The sequence below is a fragment of the Acanthaster planci genome, linkage group LG16 (assembly GCF_054643075.1).
Source record: "Acanthaster planci isolate LZ-2023a linkage group LG16, COTS_SCS, whole genome shotgun sequence".
In the NCBI taxonomy this organism is placed as follows: Eukaryota; Metazoa; Echinodermata; class Asteroidea; order Valvatida; family Acanthasteridae; genus Acanthaster; species Acanthaster planci.
Window position 1 is genome coordinate 847,302 of NC_141792.1, and position 13,595 is coordinate 860,896.

The window sequence follows — 13,595 nt, forward strand, 5'->3', positions numbered from 1 at the left end:
GAGCTTCGAGTGTTTTCCGTATCATCTCCAAAGTGAGGAGGAATTAAGTATCAGATTTTTTGATCTGAAACTTTAGGCCTACCATAATTGAACCAAGAATTCGTCAACGTTGCGCGGGCTCTTAGCTCTAAGATCTGAAGAAATGACCTGGACCTGCTTATTAACAGTTAGCCAAAAAGTCGTGCCAACTTTGGTAGAAAAACATTGCTAACCTTAAGCACTATTGCTTGCAGTGGTTATGGTACGGTTGCGCGCTCGTAGGGATTTCTACTGTTATGTCACTAAGTTTAAGCAAATTTTTCTCCAAGGTTAGCATGCCATTGGCTGTGCTTACTGCGTACGGTCTTTATGAAATACGTGTTGCCTCTGTGTGAAATTGTGTGCTAAGCAGCGCCGTGAAATGTGAAGGCGGCCAAGAAGCCAGTGTCAACCCGAAAGAGCCAGAGACCCGCTGTGCACTCAGCTTAATCTTCACTCCAACTCGCCCAAATCCAAAGTGGTACTTCGTTTCACCGTACAGTAGGAAAACAGTGCTACTGCAGCGTGTGTGAAGAAAGATTCACGAAGAAGCTGTAGCTTTACCAGTGAAAAACGAAACAAACTTAACAGCAATATGGCGTCATCAGTTTCGTCGTGGTGATCATGACACTAATTATCTGGAGTGGTCCAATGCAGTGGGAATATATTTCACTTTGTTTGCATGTGCATAGGACAGAACACACCTCGGTGAAACATTACAATTTTTTTTTCATTATCTAAAAGCTAATCTAGCTTTTTCTTTCCGAATGGCAATCGTTGACAATCGTGCTAATGTTTTAATACGTCATTGTCTGAGCAATCTGTTGTCCAAATTGTAGCAAACAAAACCTCCACCTCCACTCAGTTTTTGTTTTGTTTTGTTTTTTGCATATCTAATAATATTCCCTACGTACTCTTTCATTATTTCTGTAATTTTTTTAGAACAAATTGTACTCCTTTAACAGGAAGGGAAATGAATGGTGAAGGCGGATAATCCCGGATTTCACCGATTCGATCCTCCGTATATTGCAAAATCGTGAACACTCTAGGGTTTTAATACTGAAAGAAAAAAGACCTCACCTTTCAGCGAAGCAGGAGACTCTGGAAAGTTACAGGTCAGATTTTTTAAGGTTGGAAATTGTTTTCAGATAATGCTTCCGTTTTCCTGTATCTTTAGACTTGCCTTCTTCCAGTGGCAGAGATAATAATTTGGTTTTCGTGTTTGTCTTGGGAAACAAGTCCGATTGATTGTTTAAGCAACGACGAACCTGTGTAGAAAGATGCCGATCCATCTCTTGGGTTTTCAGTTCAGACTTGGAATCCCAGTGACTTGAAATTATGCTCAAAAGTATAAACTTAAAACTTTAAATTTTCTCTCTGTTTTAAATGACCAGAGAGGGGCAAGTGGCCCAGTGGTTAGGGTCTGTGGCCTCCAATCACAGGGTTGGAGGTTCGAATCCAGCTGTTGGCAGCCACTTCACCCCTGCTTGCCTCCCTCCACCTAGGGGTATAAATGGGTACCAGCATTAGCTGGGGAAGCAACCTGCGCTGGACTCTCATCCCATCGAGAGGGAATAGAAATATTCTCAGTCATTTCAGCCAAGGAAACCGGAGATAAACACCAGCCTGATGAGCCAAATTGGCTCCGACCAGACTTGCTTCAAATGACCAGAGACTTAACAGCTTGCTTAAAGCTTCCATTCAGTCGGTTTCTTTGCTGTGCTAAATGCCTTTTTAAGAACAATTTTGGCACCTTCAAGTTTGGCATGTTTTCAACCTTGGGATCCCACGTATTGAACTTAATATCTAACTTGATCAGGATTGTTAATCGCTGGTTACAGAGTAACAAAAGTCGTATTGATTCACTCGAAACTGTCAGCGAGGGCGGGTACATGTAACGAGGAATGGATCTCGCACCTTCCGAAATGCCACTTGGAGGCCCTACTCGAAATGCGCCGGTATCATTTCCCGCCTATTTTTCCAGCCCAGCCAACATCGCGGCTTTCATTCCCGTCTCCGCCCGTTCCTCTCTGCATCCAGCCCAGCCATGTTCCGTTGCGGCACACGGCCGTATTCATTTCTCCTCTAACCTTCACCGTCTTTCATTTCATTATTTCCCTGAGGTACTCGACGGCCGAAGGCAGTTCCTATGACCATCTCACCCTCTTGCCTATCGGCAAGAAACATCCCGAATTCATCTCGAGTGGGAATCACTGATCCGTCACCTTCGAATCTAAGATGTCCTCTTAAGGAGTTCGCAATAAGTATAATACACTTCCCGTAATTAAGAATTTGGAAGCGGGCGTCCAGAATTCGGCTCCATCTCATATTTTCCCCCGTTCGACGTCTTGACAACATGAGCAGAGCCTATAAATGACAAACTTTTTCTCGTTGTATGGGCAATCACAGCTTGTAATTATCTCCTATCAAATTGATATCGCATTTATTCCAGTGCACAGTTTTGAGACACGTTCAAGGACTGGATTGAATCAAATGTGGAAAACAGTAAGGTCGAATTCAAATGTAGCATGTCCTTAGAAAAGGCGATAGTGTTGACACATTTGTGGTAATTTGGTTTATCTCATCAAATAAGCCGAGGACGGGGAGTCAAATCAATGTTTCAACAGTCAAATGAAATCACAGTGAAAAAAAACCTCTCAGTACCTGTATACCGAATGTCAACACCACGCTTTTTTGTGTGTGGTTTTTGGGGGGGGTCGTATGAGGCTTTTGTATGTTTTAGGGTCGACCTAGAGCGCTCTGGGCGCATCGTTCTCGCTAAATGTCACATTTTTCGTGCGGACGCTGGTGTTAAATATTAACTCTCATTTGACAGAATTCCAGAGGAAAAACAGGAACCTGCGGTGTAAAATATTAATCACATTAATCACAAAACCTAATGTGAAATTTGATTAAAATTACCAATTGGTAAGAAGTTTAAAATGTCTTAACCACGTATGCCAAATTTCATTAAATTCCGTCTTTTCAGTTGAGATTTGAAGGGGGTGAAAGCTGCGCCATCACCCGCCAGAAGGAAAATGCTAAAGTTTAGGGCTGAAATAATTATATCAAGCATTCAACGCCGTCGACTAAAAGGTGGATTTTTCATTGTCGAAACAGAGTTAGAAATGTAACTATTAAATATTTGGTGAGACCTTTTTCAATGTCCTTATTTGCTGGCGCTTTATTTCAATCCGGCAAATAGTACTTTTTAACACGCGTGAAAAGGTTCAATAGATACTGTAACCTGTTATTTCCATGTTATGTCTCACAGCATCAGAAATGTGTAACATTAGCCCCGCTGGAAATCTGTGAAACTTAGAAGACCAGTTGTGGTTAAATCGTCGAATGAGATGTGGTGTTTTCATCGATTGGTGCACAGACAGCTGGTTGGCCGGGCAATTTTAACTAAATCAGTCAGGTCGTCAGTAACCCTCCCCAACCTTGGCCATCTTTCATGATCTTCTTCTCTTCCTTACCAACCCCTCTGATGTATCGACAGACCAAGCCATCTTAATTTGATATATTCCCCTCTTTCTTTCTCCCTTCTTACTTTTGCGTCGCGCTTTGCTGTTTATGGATTCAGAGAAGTGTCTTCCTATTGTAATTCAACAAACACAATAAACCCATGATCCTATTCCGCTGATGGGTGAAAAACCAACGATGCGTCCGCCCTTGGGCCATTAGCTCGACGTACCGCGCAGCGCGGTGTTTAAAAGCATTTAGACAGCACTCGTGTTACGGCAGTTTGGGACATTAACGCCGAGCCCCGAACGCAGTAAATCGGTCGCTTTGCGTCACTCGATACACGCCGATTAGGAGAGACGTGATGTGTCCGTTTAGAGTTGGATGATACGCTATATCACATCGAGAACGGGGCGGGGCCCCGAGCCCTGGAATTGGCCGTCATTTGAGACTCACCGGTTATTTGTGTTCCCCGCGGAGAAAATATTTTCCTGGGACATTTTTTCTTCTACCTTTTATCACAGATTTGTCATTCTGGATTTCGCTCATACGTCCGTGTTCGTCCGTTGAAATTTGATAAGGCTGTGAGTTCAGTGCTTCTGACGATGTACCATAGGTCCGCTAAGATTGGAATAATTATAGTTGTTAATCAGAAAGAAAAAACGGACTTAGCTTTTTCACCTTCAGAAGCCTAGGCCGCCGTCTTGTTTTCATCAGCTTCTCTGCCTTCCTTCATTGGAAATATTACTACAATTTTAAACAGTTTTTATTTTTCAAAGACGAAAAAATCTAAAGAAGCCACAGTTGTGATTAATATAAAGAAAAGTGGATCAAGTTTCATTCCTATCGAGCAAAGCGCGTCTTAACCCATGACCTCTCTGCCAAAAACGAGGCATCGAAATTCTGTGAGCTTGCCAATAAAAATGTGTGTGCAAGACATCAGTTTACAGAATGGTCGGCAAAACATGCCGATTGGCCTTGGCTGAAACTTTGCCCATTCAAACGACGCAAGCTCTAGCAAGCCACGTCTGCTTTGGTCTCATACTTCATATTGGAGTTTTCATCGCAACCATGCATGCGCGTTATGGAAGACATTCAAGCCAATATTTCTAAGGAGTGGACGAGAAATAATCCGTCAGCAGAACAGCAATCAATTTTCTGTCAGATTTCCACTGCAGTCCACCGCACCTCGCGTGCAATGCACACCTTGGCCACAACATCGGTATGTCTATACAGACCCAATACTAGAAACGGAAGACACGGCATTAGCCGTTTCTTGTGAAAATAAATAATTTAGAATCGTTTTTTGATTGGAGAAATTCGTGCTTGTTCAACACACTTGGCACAGATTAAGTAAAAATGTCGGTTAGTATACGTCACGTAGACCATGACAACGCTGAGCGCGTGTAATGAAAGGCTACACGTGAAAATGGCGGTTAATTAGAAAAATATTGATACGCCTCGGCGTAATGCGCATTCTGGTTCTTTTATAAGATAGCGTCTACTTTTAACTTTGATCTATATAGTTTGATATGTACTCTTATCATTGCAGACTTTTGTTGATGGTGATTTTAATGCCATTACAATGCAGTATGACAAGTCACCTTTCCTGTTGTTAATGTCATGATTTGTGGATAAAGTTTACTGGCTTCTGATGCGTCGGTAGGATCTGTACAGGAAGTTTTTTTTCAAGTTGATAGCTATTATGTGAAGTTAGCCTACTCTTTCTATCTTTCTGTTCGTGAATCACATCTTGTGTGAATGCCGGTCACCCATTTTGATATCGCACGGAATATTTTGTCTCCAAATTCCTGCATACCTCTCGTCCACATTCCTCAGGCCATACCCCGGAGTACCAAGCCATGACTCCAGCGTCCTCCCACCCAATTTAACACCGGAAACCTTTCATCGGTTGCCGGCATCTCCCTGCAGTCACGGCCACTCTTGCGAGCGAGTTTGCGGAGCAGGTAGACCATGGAGGTCGTGTTTAGTGAGGCAGCCTTTAATCTTGAGGGATGATCGGTGAGGAGGGGTTCGGCTTGGTGATAAGATCGTGTGGCGTTGCTACCGGGTCCCATGGTTGGTTAATTTTAAAAAAAATCTAACATAGCAGTAGGTCTGAATTTGCCGTAGAAATGAATTGTCTCATGATATATGGTAAATTTTTGCTTTAAGATTTTATTCAAAGCAAAATCTACTTTAAACACGAACAATCAAGTCGTACAAGTCACTTTAGCCGTGCAGAAAGGAAGAATTCAAAGCTTTTGTAAACTTCAAACGTAATGATTCTTATTTCAGCGGCGATAAAATATAACATTATTTATTCATTTCTTCGTTAGATTAAGGTCATTGAACATCATAATTTTTATAAAGGGAAACGTAGCGGTATATTTCTATGTTTACAGTTAATCTATGATTTGTGTTCCTGTTTGCTAAGCATGTGTTAAAAAAGTGATTATTTAAGTGACAGAATTAATCGACTCCATTTATGATTTATTGAGATGAAATTTTAAGTTCTGTCATTCACGGCTAATTTCTTACCAGTTTGGTCTTTTTCAGCGTATAAGTTCACAACGACGAAAACAGCAGTTTTGTGTAAAGTTGAGCCACAGTTGAGTAATTCCAGCCGAAAGATGTCCTTCCAAAATTCCCGTCAGCTTTAATCCCAGTCTCTAGTATCTACTTAAACAGGAAAAACTATTGCCTGGCTGGTGTTAGCCTCGGAGAAACCATCATCCATAACTCAGGACTCTTTAAAGATTTATGGCTATTTCTTCCTTGAATTTCATAGTATTCAAGGCATCGTCCCCATGGTCCAAGCTTTTTCCTCTTCGTTAGGCAAGCATTTTACTGAAGCCTCCAGGGACACCACCCCGGTGGTAACATTCATTAATGAGACATATCTGATCAATATTGCATTGCGTTGTATGCTTCATACTTCCGTCGTCGTCTCGTTTTTCTTCTCTATTTTCCAATGCAGTCTTCATGGATTTGCCATGTAGGCTTACCGAAATCTCCGTCTGTAAGCCACCCGTGCCCTCATTTGAGATTCCGACGGCTTGCTAGCTGTTCACTGGAAAGTACATGTGGCTTTCCTGGCTTACGCCGCTTTGTGCGCGTTTTCGTTCGTCGTTTCGTTTCGTTTTATCAAAGCTGAGCAAGGAATATATGCTCAACCAGTTTAAGATCAAATAATCACCAGCGACTACATAAACTTATATTGAAGTTAAAAGGCGTCCTACTTCATGAAGGGGCTAAAAAAACCTGCTAAACAACTTTATTGCGTGATGAAACTTTTGCCAGGAACCACCCTAAGTATGTACAATTGGTGATATTTTAGCTGGTAACCCGTTTTCACACATGAATTGTTTTCCAGACTAGCAAATTTCCGCGTTTTTGACACTTTTCTCGCACATTGTCTGACATTTTGTTTACAAATCTTCTTGCTCTCTTTTCCAATGAATTCTTCATTAATGGATGTTCATTGGTACATTCACCAATGAAGCTAGCTGTGAAAATTGAATTCTCATCTCCACGAGAAATGCCCTTCAATCTTGCGCTGTGATTTTTTTTTAACAGCCGCGACGCATGGCGTTTTTCCCCCTGGAGTATTCACCGCCCGTGCTTCATTCCCACAGTATCTTCTGGTTTACGGTACAAAGACTTGACGTCTTTTGACTTCCGCGTTTGACCTATCTCAATTGTCAAATATTAGAAATTACCACTCATCAAAAGCATCAATTAATTAACAGTCTCTCACGGGATGAAGAAAGATATACGTATGTGTCTTATCTCACACTGTAGTGTTTTTAAAGTCACGTTAGTGTTTCTTTTTATTAAACAGCCAAGCACATTGAGGCATCACGCGCACCCGGTTTCCTTTAACGGTAATATTGCTTTTCTGGGATCATCGACAAAATGCAGAACCAAGGAAAAACCGTCAGTACCAGTCTTTTAACCCAGTTGCACCATACCAATAAACCTAATACCGTATATTGATTTCTACGGGGGAGAAATAGAGCAATTGACTGAAATAATTAAATGACTAGGGCCTGAATGTAATGGCTTGCGCCTTAATCAGAGCTCATGCTTCGAAGAGTGAGGAAAAAGGCGCACTACCTAGCTCCGATCCATTTCATCAGGGGCTTGTGTCTGTAAAATCCCTTTTCATTTCGGTAATTTCTAAAGTTGCAGTGATGTCGTCTCATTCGAAACAAGGAACTGAATAGATCTCATTGGTACATCCAACAAGCTAGCCCAGTAAATGGGCAATAAGAACTCCAGTAAATTAACCAAGTGGTCATTTTGAGGGGCACAAAATGTCTTTCGTCTTTGTGTCGGAAATGAGTTTCAAGAGCTACGCCCATTAATTTAAATGCCGCTCGACCTTTTATTGCCCACAATTCGTATGGGCGGCCAGAGTTTACAGAAAGTTCGTCTTCTGTTGACTGGTGATGTGTCTAAAAGTGCACATCAACCCTACCAGGAGACGGAGATTTTCATGAATTTTTGGTATTAGTGTCGAGATTTTATAACACGTTGTGTGTTTTCTTTTGGATTTGCATCGATGGTCAGCTAGAGTTTTTCTACCACCGGCAGGCAGAAAGGACAACTTGTAGATTGAAAACGGTCTGTTGACATGTGTGCGTGTGCAGGCGTGGCATACTTAGTGTGGACCTTGTTGAAGCAGAGTTTACGAAAACCGAGATTTAGACAAGTTCTTCATAGTAGATTCCCAGTTGGTCATTGGTATCATGACTGTATGATGGAGAATAAATAAGAAATGTACAATCGAAAATGTAAATAAAAGCACTTTTGGAAAGGGTTGGCTTCAATTTTGCGCTCACGAAGTTATATTGCGAAAGTTTATTTTGCCTTTTAGTTCTGGACTTCCCAGAAATATCCAGTTGGCCATCTGTGAATGTGAACAGCTCTGGAAGCGCGCCAAAACTTTCTTCGCCTAATCTGGTCAGGGAGGCGAAGCGCGTCGTAAGGCAATCAGACGGAACGTGGAATGCAGTTAACGCGGGACGCACTAATAACCTGTGTAAAGAGTCGTGTGCTTAATTTGGCCAATTTGCCCGAGCGTCATTGTGAAGATAGCCGATCGCAGCATGCGAGCGGCTCGGCGTGGCGCCCGTCCATTCCAATTTGATTAGATCGTGTTGACCGCGCGCTTGCGTTCCACTATATACAGGAATTTAAACTTTTTTTATCTTTTTTGTTGTTATTCCTTCTTACATCATCATTCTTGGGTTGGAAGGGGATGGGTGGTGACTGTAATTTAGTTTGGGGATTTGTCAAAATGAGATTGCTTTCAATCGAGAATGGCATTATTTTGATTAACGTTATTTGTGCGGTGTTTCACCGATTGGATAATTGTCTTCAGTGGAGGGGCGTGGCATTGAGTAGACGAAGGCGGTATGTTTTATAAGAAATGCTAAAATCTATGCTGGTGTCTTTTTTTTACCCTCCACGGTCGTGTCTTTGAGGTGGCACAATAAAGGATTTTGAGAGTTAAAATCGCTAACCTTCGGGTCTGCCCCAAATCCGAATCTGACTCCGAGATTCCGTCAACGTTACGGCCCCAACCCTGACCTCCTGTTACGCGCTCCACATTCACGCCGTTCAGAATTCGTGTGCATACCTTGATCCTCTTTGCGAATTCAAGGGGAACTAATTCTTGCCGGAGGCTACTTCCGAAGATGTCGCCACGAGCCCATGGGGGCCCCCATACACGCAAGAGAAGAGCCGCGCGCAAAGCCAGCCAATCGTCTATCCAGCCTCATTTATAATTCTACCTGAAGTCGATGCCCCAGTTGCAACAACAAGAGCCCATTAGTGTCTGGTGATCTTGAACTCCAACATGCCCGATCCAGTTAAGGTATTTCTTAATGACGAATTTGGAAAACAAGATTTGGGGCGCAAGTCGGAAGCTTCCATACAACTAGGTTGCAGTGAGCTTGGTCACTCACGCGGAATGCTCCGCAAATGCGATGCGATGGTGGTACAGTTGGCTTTGAAATTCTTCCAGAAAATGACTGTCTCTATTTCAATATTTTATGTGCTTTCTGCCAAAACAGCCGGTGTCTCTGAATCATATAACCAGCTTAATAATTAACCCAGAGCAAAACTCGAGATGTAACGACACGCAGCTTTCACAGTAATTTGTTGAAACGTAGTTCAACAAATAGAAAAGAATTAAAGCAAACCGTTTTTTTTTAAGTTTCAACATTTATTTAATAGGAATCCGTTTGTTATCAATACCTGACTATACAGACCAAAATGTCTCTGTAATGATAGTTATGCTTTTATTGCGGTAGGCATTTCCTTCTTATATTCATTAAAATTATTTAAAATATATATTTGATGAAATGTAAACACTTCAGTCAGAAATCAAACAATTGTCTGGTATGAACCTGCTTGTGCAGGGAACCTACAGGACCTCTGTTTTTTCCCAAATACCCAAGAAACCTCAATTTTCTTGAGCCCTGCCCTGTGACATTGTTTCTCCGTTATTGTGTGGGTGTTGAATAATGAGGCATTCTTCCGGAAGTTTAAATCGATAGATCAGGGCCAAATTTGTAGAAGAGTGACGATGAAATGTTTGTCAGACCGAGGTGGATTGGTCATTGTTTGGCGAGTGGGAGAGATTGATTCCTTTTGTCCATTCTCAGTCGCGCCGGCTACGCAGGGCCCCCAGTAAAGCAGATTTCCGTCTGGGGAGCGGGGGCGGAGGTCGACCATTCTCAAGCCTTCAAGTACATCTTGGCGGCCCACTTTTCAGCAAGGAGACCAAGCAATCACCGCCTCAACGTGTCGACGTCCTCGTCAAATGAGACAAATTTCAATCGATCACTTACACCCTAGCCTACAGAGTTGAACGGTTGTTGTTCAACTTCTTTGTTCAGTTTCTGTGAAAACATCACTTGCCAACGCTTTTCAGCCGTCCTCCCCAAAAGTAAGGCAAACTTTACCCGGAGGACCAGTTATTTGACAAATGAATACATCATTAAAAGAAAGGCCCAACTCCACCATCTTGGCCTTGGCGAGTTAATTGATTTCCTTTGCAACTCCTTAGAATATTCAGGGTTTTTTCTTTCGAACTCAAAAAAAGGTTTTGTTCAAGTTGGGCGCTTCTCCCAGTTAGATGTTCTATTTCATATCTGTTTCATATTTGACCATCCTTTTTTCGGACATGTGGTTATCTGAAGTTTGAATCCTGCTTTTCGACAAAAATATTCGCAATCAATTTGTCGAAGCCCTTATTTTGTGCAGGTTTCCCAAGAATAATTCTGTATCAAAATTTCTTGATTCAAACGCCAATAGTGGTCATTATTTTATTTTGTACGGGGAATTTTCGTATTCCAGACGAAGTGATTTTCCAGCTCTTCTCCTGATTGACGGAGGGAGCATTTTTGTTCGGTTTATCAAGGAGTCTTACTCCAGCGATGGTTTAATATATATCCAATCGATCCTGGACAAGGCTGGCCTTGTTGATTGCGTGTCGCCATGATCACACTTGAAAAGGCATCCCTGGTTGTATAAGTCCTCTCCAGCGGAGGCGGTTTCCCTTCCCGTCTTCAGTCTATAATTTCCGAATAATCATGGCCCACTGTTCCTTAAAAGAAGACGGGAATGTAGATCCTACTCTTGGAGCAGTGGATGATGTGTATTCTACTCTAAACCAGATCTGTGTTTTCATTTAAAGTAGAAAGATTGCGGATATATCAAGGGGTTTGTTTGAATCATGTAAAATTCACGAGTCAAATTTGCCTCTTATCGTTCTGATAACATTTTATTCGCATATTACGTGTTACGTTAGGGAAACAGATTTAAGGGTAGAAAGCAGTCTATTGACGAATTTATACCAGATTTTTGGAGCAGTCTTGAAAGCCGGGAGGAAACTTGTAAGAAATCAAAGTATATAAGTCAGGCAGATATGGAAGATAACACTGGTTAGACACAAATCCCTACAAACTTCAGAAAATGTTCCGGAAAGCATAATTTCCGTTAGAACCGGAACTTGTCACAGTTGTTAATCATTCAGAATTATTTTTATTTGTAAATTGCCATAGATGCGGACGAAGCCTGGGATGACTCGAAGGAGGACGGGGGGAAAGTGCAGTCGTAAAGTAAGTCAGTTATTTACCTTGATGCAGCGATGAAATGAATTCACATGCTGATTGGTTTAATGTTTGGAGGAGTTTGCCAGAAGGTGAGATGATTCCAGCGCTCTGTTTTCCGTCGTATTGGCGTCAGCTGGATCCATGACGTCACATTCTGATCAAAACAAGCTGACGGCCGGGTCCGCCAGAACACGAACCCAGGAAACTAGTGATTTTCCTTGAATTAGAGTTGTTTCGTAGTTTTAATGTCAGCCTGCAAAGTGTGTACGATAGCAGTTTGGATGGTCTTTGGTCATTTCGAAGTACAAAAATGTACTGTGGCTGTTTCCGCATAAAAGCTCTTCAGCTTCATTAAGTTGATAAATCTCCGTTATTATTGGGGTATGATATAGCATTTATCAAAACAATGCAAAGGGTTATGACTTATCGCCTGAACAGCAATCAGGAAAGCTACCTTGTTTGAGAGTTCATTTCAAAAATTGGCTTATTGGCGAAGCTGACAATGCCAAAACAGAAGAGAAAAATTCCTAAATCGTCGACGTGCCCTGACAATTAATTCCTTCGGGCTGCCTGTGTTTTGCCTGGGCAAACCCAGCAAATGAGAAGGCCCTCTAAATCATTCGGACTTCAGCAACGAGCTTGCCGACATTTTTGGTCCGTGTTTTCCCCGGGAGAGGGGAGAGAAGTTGGACCCAGGGGAATGTTGAGAGAAAAAATACGCCGCGGTTTTTGTCTCATTTGTCAGGGCTCGCCAAGACCGGCGAGGAAGTTATTTTCTCCGTCTCAACCCCCCCCCTCCTCGTTCGGAGGTGTATTTGATTGGAATCGAAAGAGAAGGGTAGTGGGGTGACGCAGCATCCAGCGATATTGCTCGGCAGATGAGACAAGGATGCTGAGGTGCTTCTTGTTTTACAAGTGGCTCAGAAATACCAGCTAAATTAAATCAGTGCTGATGCCGCTCGTTCAGTTTGATTGACCCGTAAAAAAACTATATCAGTCCCTTCTAAAATCGTGGATGTGAGATTTGTTCGTATTCTTATGAATTGCATTAACACTCATAAAGCTCCTTGTTTGGTGTAAGCCTCGGTCGAGGTCTTTTCATGAGCATGTTGTGTGTGCTGTTTCGAGTGTTTAGCGACGACTTGTGTGGAATACATTTGTATTGATGTAATGATTTCGGTTTTAAACAGATTTTTATATTTTGCAGAAATGGTAGTGTTACGGCTTCGGGTGTAATAGTAGGAGCCACGGCATAGACAGTGTCCGTCGTTTTTCACTGGCATTTTGTAATCAAGGATGCCGACAAAGTGAAAGATTGTCGTCATGTGGCCGGATAGCAGAGTTACCTGATCCACGGAACGTGCGGTCCAAAGGTCAGTGGTTCAAATCCTGCACCTGCCCAAATTCTCTGCTCAATCACATATTTATTTCAAGGTAACCTAGTCCGTTTCTTGTGGCTAATTTTGAAGCGTACTAATCACACTTTTACAAAAGTTTACTGAAAACTAATAAACAGCTCTCAGAGTAGTCACATGGCACTTACACCCACATCCTGTCGTTGACTCTAATCTTAAAACTGACATCATCATAAATCTTGATTCAAGCAACCGGTGCTTCTTTATCTTTGTGATGGTGAGCCAAGATTCCGCCTGAATATATTGGTGTCATTCTCATGCTAGATCCTTCCGTAATTTTCATCGTAAACATCGTAAACAATCCAACCACAGTAGCATCATGTTTGATTTCATGCTTAAAATAAAACCGAAGACGCCTACCTCAATTTGGCCTAGGTTGTTACAAAAGAAAATCATTTGGGTAAAAACTTAGAAGCTACTAATCAGGCAGGGGGAAGTAGAAATGGGTAGTGAGCAAGCAAACGGGCAAGGAACGGAGCAAGCAAGAGAGAGAGACAAGTAGCTGTAACTTGGGGGGAAAGCAAGTAGGCCAGCAGTTAAGAAACAAAGTAAACATGCTGGACATTGA

General features: G+C 42.1%; 1 long non-coding RNA gene across 2 annotated transcripts in view; it reads left to right on the forward strand.

Moving 5' to 3' along the window:
* Positions 1 to 13,595, forward strand: part of LOC110984611 (uncharacterized) — a 97,049-nt gene that overhangs the window by 30,103 nt on the left and 53,351 nt on the right. For both annotated transcript variants that reach the window (XR_015427962.1, XR_015427961.1), the window contains 2 exons: positions 11,562 to 11,618; positions 12,820 to 12,985. This is a non-coding gene — a long non-coding RNA (uncharacterized LOC110984611). The remainder of the gene's footprint in view (positions 1 to 11,561; positions 11,619 to 12,819; positions 12,986 to 13,595) is intronic.